The sequence below is a fragment of the Procambarus clarkii genome, chromosome 67 (genome assembly GCF_040958095.1).
Source record: "Procambarus clarkii isolate CNS0578487 chromosome 67, FALCON_Pclarkii_2.0, whole genome shotgun sequence".
NCBI classification, from domain to species: Eukaryota; Metazoa; Arthropoda; class Malacostraca; order Decapoda; family Cambaridae; genus Procambarus; species Procambarus clarkii.
Genome location: NC_091216.1, coordinates 19,987,460 through 20,006,843, shown reverse-complemented (window position 1 = coordinate 20,006,843; position 19,384 = coordinate 19,987,460). Strand labels below are relative to the sequence as shown.

At 36.8% G+C, this 19,384-nt stretch overlaps 1 protein-coding gene across 1 annotated transcript in view; it reads left to right on the top strand.

The window, feature by feature from the left end:
• Window positions 1–5,427: 5,427 nt before the first annotated feature.
• The window catches only part of LOC123767758 (choline-phosphate cytidylyltransferase B), a 664,019-nt gene continuing 650,062 nt past the window's right edge, over window positions 5,428–19,384 (top strand). Inside the window, exon 1 of the mRNA XM_045757745.2 lies at window positions 5,428–5,491. The gene's annotated coding sequence lies outside the window, so the exon portion shown is untranslated. The remainder of the gene's footprint in view (window positions 5,492–19,384) is intronic.

Sequence of the window (19,384 nt, the reverse complement as noted above, 5' to 3'; positions counted from 1 at the left end):
TTTGTTTAACTCTAAGGAAAACATCTATTATCTGTTTCATTTAAACACATTTTTCATTATAATTCATTCCACCACACCGGTATAACTGCTTTAAGTTCAAGGTTATGAACGAAACATTGCGCATCTATTTTCAATGTATTTAATGTTTATTGAGTTAAAATGTTTATATAATAAATTGGTATGCCTTTTTCTACAGCGCAACTTTTTATATTAATATTTCATTAACAAATATAAAGGACTTAAATTCAATAAACAATAATGTGAATAATTATTACCGAGAGCAGTAGCCTAAGGAAATTGGACCGAGTGAGGTGGAATATTTTCATGGGACCCATTGGGACTCTACCCCTTACCAACTGGGATTTTTTTTATTTAATATGCCTCACTCCATACTCATCCTGTGAGCGGTAGTATATTGTGCATCAGATACTCATCCTGTGAGCTGTAGTTTGTTGTGCATCAGATACTCATCCTGTGAACGGTTATCTTGAGATGATTTCGGGGGCTTTTTTTTTTAGTGTCCCCGCGGTCCGGTCCTCGACCAGGCCTCTACCCCCAGGAAGCAGCCCGTGACAGCTGACTAACACCCAGGTACCTATTTTACTACTAGGTAACAGGGGCATAGGGTGAAAGAAACTTTGCCCAATGTTTCTCGCCGGCGCCTGGGATCGAACCCAGGTCCACAGGATCACAAGCCCAGCGTGCTGTCCGCTCGGCCGACCGGCTCCGTGATAAGCATATCAAATAACTTGCACAAAAAATCACAACACGGTAGCACAAAAAATTTAGAAATAGCCCAAAAAACCTTAATGAGACCTCAATAAATATTGTTTGGCACCTTTCTTTTTACAATATATATTTTATTATAATGATAGCTAGTAACTTGTTCAGCAACTGGTATGCGTGACACTAATATTACACATTGGAAATATATCAGTGTTGCAATACTTAAAATATTATTTCAACAATGGATATTTCAGGATAATAGTGTGGTTAGTTTAGTTAATATATTATGCACCCCATACCCATCCTGTAGACAGCAGTTACTCTAGCACATTATGGGCTTAGGAATCGAACTCCAAGATTCATTTAGCTAAGCAAGTTACTCTTATTAAGCTAGTTACACAGTTTAATAAGTTCATTATTTTATGAACAACGGGTTCGAGAACGTCCTCATTTGCAGTGAGCTCGTTTCATAATTTGATATGCTTATCATGCAATCCCCTCCCCCTCTCGCCACAAAAATCCAGTGCGCGACGGTGGAATTACAAGCTGGTAATATATGCCTAAAATTTCTGGTAAATAATTTTGAGTGAAATATTTACACATTTCTTGAACATTTATTACTGAGCTGTTTCTAAATTCATCTCTCTTTTTTGCTTCGCGTTCCATCATATTGTGACGGAGGATGCGCGAACAATTTCCTGGCTGTTTACATTTGGCCAGGTCTACACCAGCAGGTAATGAAAATTTCCACAGATACTTATAACCAAGTCTAAGCCGGGTAGTAGTAACATCCAGGAGTTCTACCTCTACCTCCTTCAATACACACAGAAATCACATTAACTTGATAATCAATGAACAAATCCACAGGAGCCTTGATGACCTCCCATCAAGGCTCCTGTGGATTTATTTGTCCATCCAGGAGTCTGCTGAGTTTATTGGATGATTCATAGATGTATTGCTCTTGCATATTATAATAATTGTTGAAATTGCTAGTGTAAATTTCACTCTGTCTCAGATCTACAAGATTGTACTGAAGTTCTCGGCGTATCATTGTTTCTCAGGTTTTACTTATAATCTAGGATTGCTTATAGGCAATCCTAGATTATAGTCAACTCCTTTGAAGACAGATTCTTTGGGTAATTCATCAATTCTGTCATACAGTCGTAGGCCACCTTGAGATGGAATCCGCATTAAATTGACTCTCCTACTATTAATTACAATTATAGTGTAGCTATAACTCAGTTAAATGTGTTAATGTTGGGTGACGAACAACGACAGCACTTCCCGCCGTCCCCGTTGCTACACTGAGAGAACCGTCACTGTATTTGGTTAATGGGAGAAGGCCAGGATGTAGAGATTGCTCCCTCTACACCTACACCGACTATACACGTACATACACACCACGTACACGTCCTTAGAGTCAATGATGTTTCTTCACGCCAGACGCTATTGTGCACGTCAGGTGGTGCGTTAAAGTTGTTTTGAGATGGTAGGTGAATTGGATGCACATCGAGAGGGAACCATTTTATGATTTAATGTATTTGTTATGTACAGTTACAGTCACAAAATGGGCTCAGGAACTGAACCCAAGGTTCAGTTAGTTAAGAAAGTTACAATTTGACAAGCTAGTTACATAGCTTAATGTATATATATAAAAATTCTGTTGTGGCCTAATAGCTGACGTTACAGGACACCTCAGTTAAGCAACTTCAATACTGTAAATGCAATATGTAAATTACTTATAATGGAGCCTTGTCTAAATATGCATATATATTTCATTGTTTTACTGCAAAGCAAATTAACATTTAGGCTGTGTGAGAATTGCCATCCAGCCAACACGCTTGAAGAACTTAACATGCAATAATTAAACTCAACATTATCAACATCATATGATAAATAAAGTAACCTAGGCATTGAAAAATAAAATTAATCTCTAAACTTAGCCTAGGCTTGCAACATAAAAAATTAACAAGTACAGCAAAGTTGTAAGTTTATCTCCTGATTCACAACATTCGTCATTGTGAAGCTCTGGTTCTGCTGGTAACTCCTATACAGACGTCGGGGTTTGTTTGCAGGATATAATAAGAGTCGGAATATTTTTGGTTATAAGGAGGGAAATCCAAGAAGCCAGATAGAGATGATGATTGTGTAAGGAAGCACGGCCAGTCTATGTGAATAACTACTCAGGATATGGTAAGAGACAAGTTTGTGTAGAGGCGGTTGTAAGGGAGAAAAAATGCGTAAATACTGCATACGAAGTTAATGACAATCACTGTACATATTCTAACCTGTCAGTCAAAAATTCTAATAACTGTCGTCACAGTGGATGAAAGTACAAAATTGAAACTGTTGCACCTCACACTCGCTATCAGGGCCATTAAACTCTAGACTCCAACTATGCGCTACTATCCAACCACGCCTTACTTCACCCCCAACCATGTCTTCAACACCACCCCTCTCTACTCCCTCGCAGGGAGTCAACAAGCCCAAACAAAGAGTTGCCGCCCGTTCTCCCCTTCCCTCAGCTCAGCAGGATGTGTTTGCTGTCTACAAACTTGCACCCAAACTAATTATTCAAGTTTGCTGACTTACAAAGCCAGCTCCACATGCTGTACAAAGTTCAACTCGAACTGATTCTGTTGCACAGTGGAAACATTTGATTTTCATGGAAATAATTCAATATAAAATATCAACTCAGTCAGGTGACTCTCCTTTCACACTTCCTCTTTCCTCTATTTGTCGGATAATTATCGCCCTTTAAATGTTATTTAGACAGACAGTGAGAGAGAAAAAAAGTGTGAGTATAGATAAACACCCAATTAAATGCGCTTCAGTTTGATGTTACAAAAAGATTCCTATATAAATCATTTACTTTTCAGTAGCACCATTAACCGTAGCCAGTATAAACTTTATTTTAAAGTTATCAGTATATTATTATAATCATATTAATACATTTTCAGAAGGAATGACTCCCTGCGAAGATTCCTTCTGAAGATGTATTAATTTACGAAAGTACCTAAGGAAATTCCTGTTTCAATTCTTCCTCCGTGGTCTGACACTCATATTTTTCATCACGTGTTAATTTTCGTGATTTACACTAATTATATATATATATATATATATATATATATATATATATATATATATATATATATATATATATATATATATAATTATATGTCGTACCTAGTAGCCAGAACGCACTTCTCAGCCTACTATGCAAGGCCCGATTTGCCTAATAAGCTAAGTTTTCTTGAATTAATATATTTTCTCTAATTTTTTTCTTATGAAATGATAAAGCTACCCATTTCATTATGTATGAGGTCAATTTTTTTTATTGTAGTTAAAATTAACGTAGATATGTGACCGAACCTGACCAACCCTACCTAACCTATCTTTATAGGTTAGGTTTGGTTAGGTAGCCGAAAAAGTTAGGTTAGGTAGGTTAGGTAGTCGAAAAACAATTAATTCATGAAAACTTGGCTTATTAGGCAAATTTGGCCTTGCATAGTAGGCTGAGAAGTGCGTTCTGGCTACTAGGTACGACATATATATATATATATATATATATATATATATATATATATATATACATACACATTAGGAGAAGTAATATTTATGTGGTGCTAGCAATATTAATTTTGGTCCCAGAAAATATAATCTCAAAACATTATTTTCTGTATTGTTGACCACGAGTACAGATTGAATGAGGCTACTTTGAAATTTTGTATGTAAAAATGTTGTGATTCTAAGTTATGTAAAGGTTTCTTGTGGCGATTTTGTGCATATTGCGTATTTAAATAAATTAATCATTTTACTATTTTAATGAGTGATGTAATATAGGATTACATGAGAGTTTTCATGATTTAGCTTCTAATTTGCCTGTTCGCAAGAAGGTAAAAAAGCAAGAAGGTAAAATTCCCAGGAACCGTTTAGCCAAAAATTTTACTGCCATAATTAAAAGACAGTTTTGGTTACACAGTAATTTTTGCTCTGCTAAACACAGGTGAAGTGTTTGACTCGCCGTCGCTATGAGCACCAAGTCAACTCCAGTCAGTATTCTGCTTTGCTTCATAAAGTCAGGTGGACTTATGTTTATTTTAATGAGAATACATTGCCAAGTTATATATAGCTGTAGAATAGTAATTTATGTGAATTTAAATATTAGAGTTCTTTGTCAAACATATTTTTAGATACCTTGTATTGGTATGTTACTGTGTTCGAATACTGAAGATCAATTTCAAACTAATGAAAAACATATATATATTATTTGTATTTTTTATGAGCACATTGTTGTCCAGAAGAAGAAATTTTGATGTTTCATAAAAAATCGGAAGAAAGACGTAAATACGAACAAGTTCCAGAGAGGTTTCCGAAACTTTAGACTAAGGCTCAAGCCACCTTTGTTTATACCCTAAAAAAATATGAATAGCCGTTGATAAAAGGCCGGCATCATGAATATACAAAATTGTATTATTACAAAATTATACATACTTATCATACAACGCTAAATATCCGAAATAAGTGCTCATGTTTTATAAATAACTAGGATTAACGAAGCCTTGAGAGGGTACCGAGACGACGCTTCGAGCGGGACTTGGGGCCCCAGGGCGCCCTCCCGCCAGAGGCGCCAGAATCACCAAACGCCTCACGCCGTCACCAGCACTCGCGTCTGTTTACATTTTGACAGTGAATTTGTGCTCTTAAGTGATCAAATATTCATAGAAAAGCGTCGTTGTCTTGCCTGGGTCAGAGGAAAGAAAAGGTAGATAGCTGATTCTTTTGTAATGAACTTGTTTTGATTGTAATGTGATGGACTTCGTAGAAGGCAGAGCAGGTTGTTGAGGCCTAACACCTGGCAGGCTGAGAGAGAGGGGCCTAAGAGCCTAAGGTGTTTAGGTTCGGCTGGCGATTATTTGCATTTGTAGTACGTGGGTGAAGCATTTATAGCGAAGTGGTTCGAACAAAACTCGTCAGTGAAGCACTTGTTCCGGAAGTGTTCGAACGAAATCAGTTGTGAGTCGTGTGTAAACCGCTTTTCATTCATAAACAGGGGGTTTGGCGGGTGGATGGAATCACTTTTGGATCTTTGTTTGGAGGACGGGCTGATTGACAAGTGATATAGCCCCAGGGAGACCTTACTGGGCTAGCTTCACCCTCCCGTGAAGCCTCATTGCGCTAGGCTTCCCTAGCAAAACCTCACCGGGCTAGGGGCCCCTTAGCGAGACTGCAGGTTTTAGGCCTCCCCCAGCGAGACTTCACATGGCTAGGCCTACCGTCCAGCGAGACCTCACTCCTCCACAGCTATAAATATGCCTGAACTGCTTAGTGGAAATACGGCTATTTATGCTCGTGCCACCTCTTGGGCTCATCATAGCCCGTGCTACATGGACACTTCGTCCTGAGTAGCTAAATCTTTAACATCATCATCATCTTGGGTGGCTTAATCATTATCAATCAATTAGTAGACAGCGCTCGCGGTTCGTAGTTCAAGTATGTTTATTGAGACAAGAAAAAAATATATCTCAAAGGGATAGAGTAGCTTAGGCTATTTCTACCCCCCAAGGTTCGTAGTCCTAAGGGCTTCCTGGAGATGTGTGCACGAGAAAATTAGGATTAAGGACTTGCCCGAAACGCTGTGCGTGCTAGTTGTTGTACAAGAATGTAACTCTTGTATATATAAATAAATAAATAAAATAAAATATACCCAAAACTACTATACAAGTAGGTTTGGATAAATATTTATTAATTACATATATTTTTTATGGAGAACACTGTATTGTCAGTTTTGCATTGCGCTCTCTTTTTGATGCAAATTAAAAAAATAAATGATTAACTTGTATGATTTGTTAACATCATTTTTCTAACATTGCAGGTAAGTGAAATGTACAGCTCGTCGAGGGACACGAGGAGAAGAAAACATCAGGTACGTTTGTTTTTCCTTTGTTTTCCTTTTTCCATCCTGCCCGAAACGCTTTGCGTAATAGTGGCTTTTGGCATTTTATGTACTAGCTCTATCTATAAAGCCAACAAACTTTGTAAAATCTCTTTATGTATGTACCTTTACCTAAATAAAAATTATTATTATTATTATTATTATTATTATTATAATTATTATTATTATTATGTTTTGCAGCCATTTTGTTTTTCATTGCAATTATGGCTAACCAAATAATTCATAGATTAGGTTAGTCATATCTGGAATGTGCAATAGCCTATGTTAAGGGGCAATGTCGACACAAAATATTGGAAAAAATCTTTAAAATTCTTCAGAACTCAGGAACCCCCCCCCCCCCCCCGGCACAGAAATTGATAAGTTTATTTATCGTTTTATGGGTAATTTCCGATACCCCTCCCTCCGTATATTACGTCAAACCCTTGGCTGACCCGCGGACCAATATTGTCGTATTTTATTTTATAAATCTATAGATAAGCTAGAAATAAGTGTTTATTAGCATGTATATTATCATAGTGGTCGTTGGCAGCTTGGAGCAAACCGTCCAGTGAGGCAGAAGGTAAGGAGTGGGCAGGAAGGTACAGCCGGTGCAAGTACTTCCACCCACGCTATAGTTACTGCAAGTGACACAGCGTTAAGTACTTCCCGCACACAGTGATGCGGCACTTCCAAGTATTTCCTGCGACGCTACATCTACTACCAGGACAATATCAAGTACATCAGGGGACATCTTGAGGGCACGCCCCAACCATCGACAGCGCGCTAAATGATCAAGTGGCGCTACGAAAAGTGTGAGGATGTTTGATGACGATTCAGTTATGTAGAAAAGAGCGAAAATAATCAAAACTGGCCATAAGAATTGTTTCAACTAATAATGATGCTGACACTGGTGGAATAATATCTTGATATTAAAAAACAGTGAGAGTCGGTCGGCGCCTATTAGAATGCTTCGAAGCGGCACTGGAGGACAAACTTAATATTTATTGCTTAATTTAAATATAAGAATGTTCGGTATTATGTTTATTTCTTATAATCATTTGCATATCAGAATTTAGTAATTAATAGGTAATAATGTGTGAATTCAATTTATATTAACTTTCATTTAGATGGAATAGTGTGAAGGAGAATGGACTGATCTAAATTTAGTTGTGTGACTGCTTATGAGTCTCGAGGACTTACAAATAGTTATATGTAAATGTTATTCTAGAAAGTTTAGATAATAATTAATATTGAGGGATAAGCCCAAATGGATCCTCAGTTAACGGTCTGCGGCTGAAGGCCAGTCACGAGCAGTGAGGTAAGAGGGCAGCGTTGCCGCCTCATAAATTGCCAGTTAAAGGGACTGAGGATAGAGCTGTCTAGTTAGATGAACATCCAATATTGGGAAGTGTTTTGTTACACAATTACTTCTTATGCATGTAGATGATCGATTATTACTAGATAATGGAACATTAAAAGGTTATGTTTTAGAGCCAATATGTCAATAAATGTTAGTTATGGAAATTTGGCAAGAAATGTTGGATGAGAACTGTAGCAATCCCACCATTCCTTCCTCCCGTCCCATCCCAAATCCTTATCCTGACCCATTCCAAGTGCTATATAGTCGTAATGGCTTGGGCTTTCCCCTGCTAACTCCCACCCTCCCCACTGCCCCCTTCGAATTCTCAGCGGAGTATTCGAAGCTAGGCTGGACAGAAATGGTCTGATATTAATCTCTCTTGTACCTCAAGTCTTGGTGAATTTACTGTTAAGTAGCTTGCCACTGGTGAATAAGGTTAGTGCCCTCAAGTAAATCATGTGCAGGGCTTCTGGTATAATTAAGAATTCACAAAATGGTTTAGTTTTTGTTGGCACTGTGTCAGTTATTTACTCAGGCGAAGTAAATATTGGTGATTAGTTGTGTCTGTAAAGTCTTTGTGCTTTTTCTCGCCATTTGAGCCTGTATATTGGATCTGGATATACTTTGGCACAGTTTGGTATTGCAGCTTCACTCTGTTGTAATTTTTTTATATAAGAGTATAATTTTCAATGTGGTCTCATTTATTTACCCTTAGAAAATAAGGTGTAAAGAATAGTGTATTCAGCTGTAGACTGAATTGGGAACCGGGCCTGCAGGAGAAATTTGGACAATAGTGATTGGACAATACAAAACACTTAGCAACCATTTATGTTTCTCTATTTTTTGCATAAATTGGCCATAAGATCTTGACTGAATTAGAGTTAAAGGGAGGACGTTAAGGATGATGATAGTTTGAATGTTAACTCACACACCATATCAATTGACACTAGCTCTCCACATATGTCAGTTGCTTAACTTAAAACTGTACTTGTGGTCGGTCTCGAACGCATTGATGATGTGACGACTTATACTGAATTTTGTAACTAGCTCATCAAGATTGTAACTTGCTTAGCTAAATGAATTGTGGGGTTCAGTCCCTGAGTCCATTATGTGCCTCTGTAACCCTTTCCACTACCGCCCACAAGATGGGTATGGGGCGCTGAATAAATGAACTAAACTAACACACACACTCGGTACAGTATATTTCAATGTTATAGGCAGAATTCTTTTCAATTTAACATTTGTATAAACATCAATTTCTAATGGTAGGTGTTCCGTATATAATGGGACACTTTGTTTTCAGTTTTTACGCAGGTTTAGCTGTGCATGAGGCACGTCAATGATAGTGACTTCTCATTTTGTATAATGTTCTCCCGTTACAGTCCTCAAGGCTCTCACAATGTCAATGTCAGAGAGGTAGCCTAAGACCGTGTACTTGTAGAGCGTGTCGTTACAAGTTGCTTTATTACCGTCTGATTACTGTCTTTTACCAAGTAATAATTCTCCGGTTAATTACTAGTTGTTCATATTCAGGTGCAAACTCCTTAAATAAGATGTAAATGGACAAGTGAGTTGTAAACAGTAGAGTGAAGCTGCCTTCATAACAGCAGACATTTTAAAGTATTTCTTTTTTCTTTTTTTTATTTTTGATGTATGTTTGATCAGCGTTTACCTAGACATGTGCCTTCTCTCTTATACACGACTTGGTGTGTTATTTACTCTTAGATCTGTTAGGTTACGTGATTAATTTCAAAATAATATGCAGTAAATGTTTGGCAAGTGTAATTTTGTATCTTCCCCTTAGAGCCCTATATTTTCGATGAAGAGTGAAGATGGGGAAGAGGGGGGGGGGAGATTGCCTTCTCGGACTTGGATGACAGAGTATTTCATCCACTTAAAATAAACCGTTCTGTCCTGTTGTGCCATTGAGCGTTGGGGTTCCCACCTGGTTGACTAATGGTTGGAAACCTAACCAAAAGTTCGATGAATGTTTAAGCGATAAGCTGTGTCAAATGCGTGAATTATAAATATAGACTAAGTGGGAATTAAATAAATAAATATTTATTTGAAAGGTAAAAAAAGAACTTTGTTAACTGCCGTGAGGAAGAGCAGTTACTGTAGCCGAGGTAGCGTCAGTTGACGTAAATTAAAGTGGAAGTAGTGACCACTAACTCGTCAGTGCTATAGTTTCTGCTAATTCATAGCCAACAGTGTCAAAGGCTTTATGGAAGTTCATAAAATATCCAACTATTTCTTTTTGCGAATTGCTTGTTACATTATACCCAGGCCTTAATTGTAGCCTAATTTGCTTCCCTTTGAAGTCTAAAACGAAAGTTAGAAAAATTTAGTATGTTGTTTTGGTAGTGAAAGTATATAATGACTTGTAGTTATTTGTCTGCATATTTACCACTTTGTATGACCTGTGTGCGCTAAGTATCTTGTTAAAATGTCGGCTGAATTTTGGTATTAATAATTTATTGTGTATTGTTTAAATTGTAATCGACAGCCCATGTTCTGCTTCTTTAACCAATTACGTATTTTATTTTCAAGACTATTTGTTTTGAAGTGCGTTAGTTGGGACTAATTCTTGGGATCTAACATAGAATAGTGTCTGGGTAATATTTTGGAGAAATATAACCTTATGGTTATAATGTTCTTTGTTAGATTAATATAAATAGGAGAGAAGCTGTTGAAGTATTGGTGGTGGTACCAATGGCGGTACCGGTGGCTCTTGTGGTACTGGTTGTGACACTGGTTGTAGTACTAGTGGCGGTATCGATGATGGTGCGCCATCTTTGATCAGGTTTATTAGTCTTAAGAAAATATCTGGAGCAGGATCGAAATAGCATAGTGGGTAACCCAAGACGTACGTCTTACCTATGGATCACGATATGCGACCTGGAGTCTTACCGAACCCACATGGAGTCTGGAGGCAATGAGCTGGTAGCCAATGAGTCTTTTACACGTAACCCGCATACATTCTGGTGTAAGTAATGGAGTCCTCCACCAAACACACTCGTCAACTGCACAATAAAGTCACAATACCGTGAGATATCTATGAAAAAATGTTTAGAACTACAAAACCTTCACCTGAGTTTATGCAGGTTATATGTAAACCTTGGACTAGCAACCAACATGGTGTCTCCAGATTCCTATAGTAGGTTCAAGGAGGTTAGATCTAGGTTGCATATCGTAGTCCATGGGTAAGGTGTGCGTCTGGGGTTACAAAATAATATATTGGCCCAATTGCATTATTTGGCCTCTGAGGCAATTTGCCGCGTTTCCTTCAAGGCTGCTGCTCCTGCCATATGCTTTAAAGTCTAGCTGGTAACGACTTCCTCAGTGTTTCATGAACTATTTTCTTTTTGGATGCCTTAAACGGTCTCTCCTTTCTCCTGGCGGGTTCATTTTACACCTAATGTAGACGACCTCATCACTTACTGTAACGTTACTGATTGTTCCCTTCTTCAACAATCACTCCAGCTTGCAATAGATAGTGTTATCCTGGGATATAATTCTCGACTTTAAATTCTCTGCTACGAAAAATATGCTGACTTTTAATAGGAAACATGTCATCCACCAACCATCCTTGCACCTCTGTGGTAGTAGTTTTATATATGGATCGTGCAAGAAACTTGGGATTGCGCCTTGACGCCCTCTTCTTTTAGTCATCTCTTGTCCATTACCTCCACTGAATGCTCAATGACCCTTTGCTCAGTTTTGTTGCACACTTTCTGGGATGCAGATCGACGAACACTCGTCCATTTACAACTATTTCTTGTACAGTCTAAACTACAATAAAGTTTCCCCTGCATATTCGTCGTGTTCGCCCGCGACTTTGCATTATCTCAATGCTTTACATCATATAGGCTTGCACATTAGCACGGAAAGCTCTTTCCCTAATCCAGAGCTTGTATTTAGAAATTGTTCAATCATTACATGACCGCTGTAGTAAGTATTGCCCTTGTACAGCATAATGGCTGCTGCCTTTTCAGACATCTCTACTTTCTTCGTTGCAGTCTTTTACTTGCTTGCTTATCTCTCTCTGAACGTACACAATGTGTGCCCCGCCCTTCTATGCCTTTCATTCAGAGTTCTGCGTGTTATATTTTGTAGAGCCCTAACCATTATGGTGACGGTTTATACTTCCCCTACTGCTCTGAAACTCCCTCTTCTCTAACATTTTCACTGGCATTCCCTCGTTATTACTGTTTGTGGATGGGTCCAGTTCCGCGTATGGTACTGATTTTTATATTTTCTGATCAAACCTTCATTTTGCATTTCCCCAGAGACAAGTATTTTACTGTGGAGCTTCGTAATTTTGTTTGATCTACACCAGTTACTTTTCATGCACAAACATTCGTTTGTTATAATAGTTTACTTGTAGTTTTATCATGGAGATGATGTCTTTTAACCCTTCGTATCCTGTTATCAGAGTCCAAAATTGGTGGTTCCTAATTTTTAGCAGATAAAGTCAAATGTTCCTGGTTTGCCAGCCATATTTGGGGTTGCGTCTAATGACCTCACGGATGAACAAATATAGTGTAGTGTAGTGTAACCTCACGGATGCAACCACTGTCGAGGTTATCTGTGCCTGTCCTATTTCCCACAAGTGTGTTCCTTATTCTGATTTCTACTGAATTATATTGTCATTCATACTGTCATTCGAACCGCTGGAGAGAGATGTGGTTTGCTATTCCAAATAACAAATTGAGTACAATTAAATATGACCTGACCTCTTGGCCTTCCTTGGCCGGGAAATATCTCTGGCTAAAACGCGTATTGGTCACACATGAATAACCTTGCACCACCTCGTGTAATGTCTTGATTTTCAGGACCATCGGAAATTATATTTTCCTAATGTCACTCTGAGTCATGGGTTCCATGACAAAAGCCTTGGTGACTCAAACTTAGGGTATCACTCGTCTTGTTTATTTGCTCTCGTATTGGCATAGTACGTGGAATTTCTGAATACTCTGTGCCTAACTGTTAAATATCCTTTCAGGCTTGGCGCCTTCTTTTGATAACTTCCTCTCATTATTGAAACCACACTTTTATATAATATGTTAATTCTTTGGTGACCAGGCCTACAGGAAATTTTCGTCATTATTTTCTTAGCAGATTTTAAAGTGCATTTTGCATGCCGTTTTTTTTTATTGTCTTTTTTAGTTACTAAAGAAAAGTAGTATTATAGAAAGACGCAGTTTAGTGTTTTACTGGCATTTTGTGTCTAGTGCGGTATAAACTCATTTTCCCAGCAGATATTTTTCCTTTGTTGAAGTTGTTTGTAAAAACTATTTTATTATGATGGCAATGAGAAAGGTCATGGTCAGTTGACAAATATGCCCGTTTTTGTAATGTTAAAATTAAACTTTAATTGAATGTAGTGCACATTAGCTCATTTTGAAATGGAATTTTATAAAAATCAAAATATTGTGTTTATAAGTGTTCATGGAACCAGTTTCTAACATGTTCTTGATCGTTTCATCATCATTGAGTACTGTATCACTATTACTCAGTTCCCATTTTCATTGAATGGTGAGGTATGAGCCCAAAGAAAATGTGAGAGGGACAGATTATTGATTTTCAAATAGAAAATAAACCGCTTTTAGCTATAAGAGGCAAAGAAATAGATTATTTCATCTTGTGTGACTGAAATTAAAATGTAAGACCTGCGGGTTAGGATACCCGAGTGGTGATACAATGATCGGATATCTGCGAATATGAAAGTTTAAAAATGTATAAAATTGTGTAAAATGTTTTAACTATAAATGGACATGGAAAGAGACAAGTTTGACCAGACTGTTGCCACTAATAGTTTAATATTTAATCATGGGGGGGGGGAGTTGAGGATTCATCTACCATGTCCTTGCATGCTGATAGATTTATCACCATTAATTAAGGAGGACTACCCATCGGATTCACTATATAACAGCCTAACGCCCATTTAGCCAGGTAACGCTGTATTAGACTACAATTCATTGCTCGAATTCACTCTTGCCTGCATGTCCTCTGGTGCATATTTACATTTCCACAGCTACAGTATTCAAATTCATATAATAATTTTTCTTCACGATCCCAGGTTCGAAGCCATGCCCACGGCATTACTCTTACCAAGATTCGACATGCATACAATTTTCAGTAGTTTTTGCAAAACCCGAAACAAATGAGCCTAGGCAACCCATCAAACCTATCGAAGCCTATCCTATGTTGGATATACTTTGAATTTCACAAAAGCATTGGAATTATTATACTGTTGTCGATATCGTTGAGACTACTGTGTATTAAGGACACAACATGGAGCCCTAAGAATATGTTGGCAATATGTTTTCAACTAAATTGAATTATAAATTAAATTAATCAATCATATCAAACTGAATATTCAAAAACGGATAAGTGTGTATGTTTTGCGCACACACATGGTTCTTTGACTCTGTCCACACTACCTACACATACAGTCCACACATTCTGCCCACACACAGGCGCCTGACAGCTGAGTGGACAGCGCTTCGGATTCGTAGTCCTGAGGTTCCAGATTCGATCCCCGGTGGAGGCGGAAACAAGTGGGCAGAGTTTCTTTCACTTTGATGCCCCTGTTACCTAGCAGTAAATAGGTACCTGGGAGTTAGACAGCTGCTGGGGGATGTGAAATGAAAAGGAGGTCTGGTCGAGGACGCTTAGCCCCGAAATCATCTCAAGATAACCTCAAGAAGAAGATAACCTATTGATGTTTGAATACTGGAATAAATCTCGGACTATAAAAATACGATGAGACCATAATACGTAATCTATATTTCCTGGTGGTTAACATCGTCTTTTTTCTGCATCAAATTTGATACACATTGTGTGATTCATTCTTAAAAACATATGTACATCTCGAGCAATCTGTAGCTTGCTTTGGCATGCGTTGACCGCCTTGGATATTTTCAGCTTATTAAAGTGTTCCACATACAATTATTCAAAATTTTTTTGTTTAAATGAAACTTAGTTAAAAATGTAGTTTTATTGTCTTTGTACATTGTGCTGCTAAACCTAGTAATTAACAGAGCTCCGATAGTGTCATTAAATAGCGAAATAGCGAAACCATGTTTGTTGAACTCGTTCTCTTGAGTTGCCACTGTAAATAACGGCAACTTTTGCCTAACCGGAAAAGTACGGATCCAAGAAACCAACATGACTTATTGGGGCCGAAGCATAAAAAACGTCTATTTTACGTTGTTATAATTTTATTTACGGCACATATTTAAGAGATTGGGCGAATCACCCGTAACACTTTTAAGAATTATTCGGCTGATGAGAGGAGCATGACACAACACCTTGAGTATCCCCACATGTACTGGCAAGTCTCTGGAGAACCGGTGTGGTATTCTAAGCCGCGCCCTCACTACCCGACTCCTGCAATTAACAGTTTAAGAAGATACTTTATATGTTGTGCGCGACTGTGATGCTCGAGTTATAGATCGCGGAATCTTTCCACGGTGCGAGGCTCCTTCCTCCATTTGTTCAAATTATCCTCTTCCTAATCTGTTCTTGTTTCTCTCCCAACATTATTAATAAACCGCGCATCACCTAACATTGTTTACTTATTGATTACATATAGAACACAAATGCTCGCCAGAGATTACTCCGGACGTTGTATATTTGTACGCCTTGTGCATCAGCCTTGAAACTGAGATACATTAGTGAAATTACACGACTCAATTTGTACGTTCTCTCCTCCTGATTATCGACCTCTTATATGTTATATAGGTTGGTCATAGGCTTGAATGCTTACGACAAGGCAGCAGCACAAAAATTAGACATTAGTGAAATTAGGACAAGCTCAATACCTTAGCGAGTGCCACCAGTGTTCGCTCTGGTCGTAAGTCGCTTTTATTGAAGAAGGGCGTTCTTCATAAAGGGAGGCAAGAAACGTCAAGGTGTCAGTGCCAGATATCAAAGAGAACACTGGCAAATCCAGGCACACAAGACTCCACGTAAAGAAAAAGGAAAGGTCAGTCATGTAATTACTCATACACTCAGGAATATTGGAAGATATTCTTGTGCTGTACCCAGACTTTGCTAGTGGGGGGCTAATAGATCAGCCTTGCATTTGACGCTCTCTCCTGATTCCATGTATGACTGGCCGACCTGCTAGGTGGGGGATGTTGGATGAGCTTGTAGCTGGTTTTTGATCTACACTGTGTGGTCTTACATACAACACAGGGTAGCAGCACATTGCTGTTATAACTAAGCTTGTTAATATAAAAAAAAGTAATGTAAACGTTTATTTTAAGTTTGCCAACAAATGTAATTTGCTTTAACTCTTGTATTACTATTATTGATTTTAATAAAATTAAAAAAAATTGAAGTGACGTCAACCAAATACCGTAAATAGTATTGCTATTAATAAAGTTGCTTATATGATTATGTATATTGAGTAACATTACTGCAATAGATCTCAACACAATGCTAAGTATACATTATTTGGATGCATGTAGACCTATATGTAAAATTAACAATATGATTAATTTGTGCATATAATATCTTCTTCCATTCATGGGGATATTTCCCATGGTGGAATTTTTACAGGTCGACTTGTGTGTTAGTCTGTTCTTTGATTTTAATTTATTTAATTAATTTAATCCGCATACACTATGTAATATTTGTAACATATTAATGGGTATGGTAGAAGAAAATACTCTACAATATTTAGGGAGAATCTACAAGATCTTCCCTAAATGCCTGTCATTCTCTTGTTCCAAAGCTGCGGGTCCCGATAGCATTCTCAGAGGAGTTTTCTCTTAGCTAAAAATGAGTGTGGTGAAGAAAATATTCAAAACCTTAAGAAAAAAATCTGAGATATTCCATGAGCTTTTTTTCTTGAAAGCTATTAGTCTTTATAATATCACCTAAGGTTTTAGGGTCTTTAACCAAAATTCTTTTCCAAAAATGCCCATATTTTGTTTTTAATAACTAGCAAGCCTAGTCCTGCAGCAACATTTGAAAGCTTTATTGAAAAATATAGGCCAATTGTAGTTTTTATTGTTGATTTACCGCTGCCAGAGGACACGTCAATACAGCACAGTTGTCAGCAATTCTTTTATGTATTCGTTTTGTTTTTGTGTTATATATATTGTTATATGTATTAGGTAACGAAATATTGTTGACGGTCGCCGTTGGCGAATTTTAGTGAGAAAATGTAATTTATCAGAATTGTTTTCAAAATACATTTGTATTTATTTATACAAGAGTTCTTACATTCTTGTAAAGCCACTAACACGCATAGCATTTCGGGCAAGTCCTTAATCCTAATTTTCCCCGGAATACGGCTTGCCAAATCGTTTAACAGCCAGGTACCCATTCACTGCTGGGTGAACAAAGGTAACAGTTTAGGATTGGTGCTCGGTCAATCCTCCCCGGCTGTTACATATCCCTAGTTATGGATATTCACAATATTTAATATAAACTAAATTATTGTATAATATTTTTTCATATATATATATATATATATATATATATATATATATATATATATATATATATATATATATAAAAAAGGAAGGGGGTGGTAGGAGAAAAGCACACAGAAACTACATTGGAGGGGATCTAAACATTCCCTCTAATGCGTTATGCGTGGTTTCCTCCGAGGCTATGGGTCCCCCTTTTTCCAGCTAGAGGTGGTACTCCCTTCCATATTTTATATATATATATATATATATATATATATATATATATATATATATATATATATATATATTAGTATATATATATTAGTATATTTTGGTAGCAGTCTTTCCTGTAGACATATATTGTTAAATATGACCGAAAAAGTAAGATTAATAATTCTAACACGAATTTTCTCAATCTTTCGTACATTTCTTTTCACTGTTGGAGGTAAATCAAAAATCAATTCTCCAAAATTCATTTTTATTTCTAGTCTGACGCGACACGAGCGCGTTTCGTAAAACTTATTACATTTTCAAAGACTTTAGTTTACAAATACACAACTGAATAGAACTTACATATTTATATTTCTTGATGCTTCTATATTGGAGAAGAGTCTATTCTACCCACCTCAAGACTCTTCTCCAATATAGAAGCATCAAGAAATATGGACCAATAGGCTTTCTACAATCACTTCTATTCAATACCCATTGTTTCGTGTTCTGTCTTGTGTTGATGAAATTAATACCCTATTAATGCCACCTCTTGTTCTGTCTTGTGTTGATGAAATTAATACCCTATTAATGCCACCTCACCCCATCCACCTCTCTCAAATGTAGATATAAACAAAGTCGGAGATGCGTAAGTTCTATTCAGTTGTGTATTTGTAAACTAAAGTCTTTGAAAATGTAATAAGTTTTACGAAACGCGCTCGTGTCGCGTCAGACTAGAAATAAAAATGAATTTTGGAGAATTGATTTTTGATTTACCTCCAACAGTGAAAAGAAATGTACGAAAGATTGAGAAAATTCGTGTTAGAATTATTAATCTTACTTTTTCGGTCATATTTAATAAAATATATATATATATATATATATATATATATATAATATATATATATATATAATAATATTTATGTTTCTATGCCCTATTCTTGTGTTATTCTGTTTTGTACTGGCTTAAGCGGCGTCACCTTGGTCATTTCAAAGTTGTTCAATGTCAACCAATATTATTTTACTAGTTGTATATGAAAAGTGCTGAAATTGTCCCAAGTTTCAGTACTGCAGCGTAAATAGAAAGGGAGATTTTTTTTTTTTTTCAACGTTTTTTACACATTTTCAAGTCCACACTTCAGAACACAGGTTTCAGATATAATTATTCTGTGACACTTTTCTGACACATTAGCATAAGAAAGGACCTTGAGATATAGAATTTCCAAAACATCTTTAGTTTTCCTAATACAAATGTTCAAAGTTCCCAAAATTTTTTTTTTGCAAATATGGCATGTTTATTGCTATTATAAAATCAATAAATGAACTTAGAGAAAAATGAAAGCCCCCAATGTAGAGACATGCCCTCCACATATACTGTGTAAGTTTCATGTAAATTGAATAAAAAATGAATCAGTTTTGTAAACGTTTGTGTCAATTGAAAAAAAAACAGAAATGAATAAAGTCTAAGGTTCTAAAATCTGTGGCTGAGGTTGACATCAACCAATTTTCTCCAAAATTGGCGTCCTTACAGATAGGCTTACGAACAGTCAGGTGTGTAAGTTTGATGCAAATCGCCCGAAAAAAAATGAAAAAAAAATAATTAAAAAAAAAAATGTTTTTTTCTGATTTTTTTTTTCAATTAAACTAATTATAATATTTGTTTAATATTTACTACTGTGATAGCAAAGAGTCATAGCTATGATTTCAGTTGACACTTTTGATTGA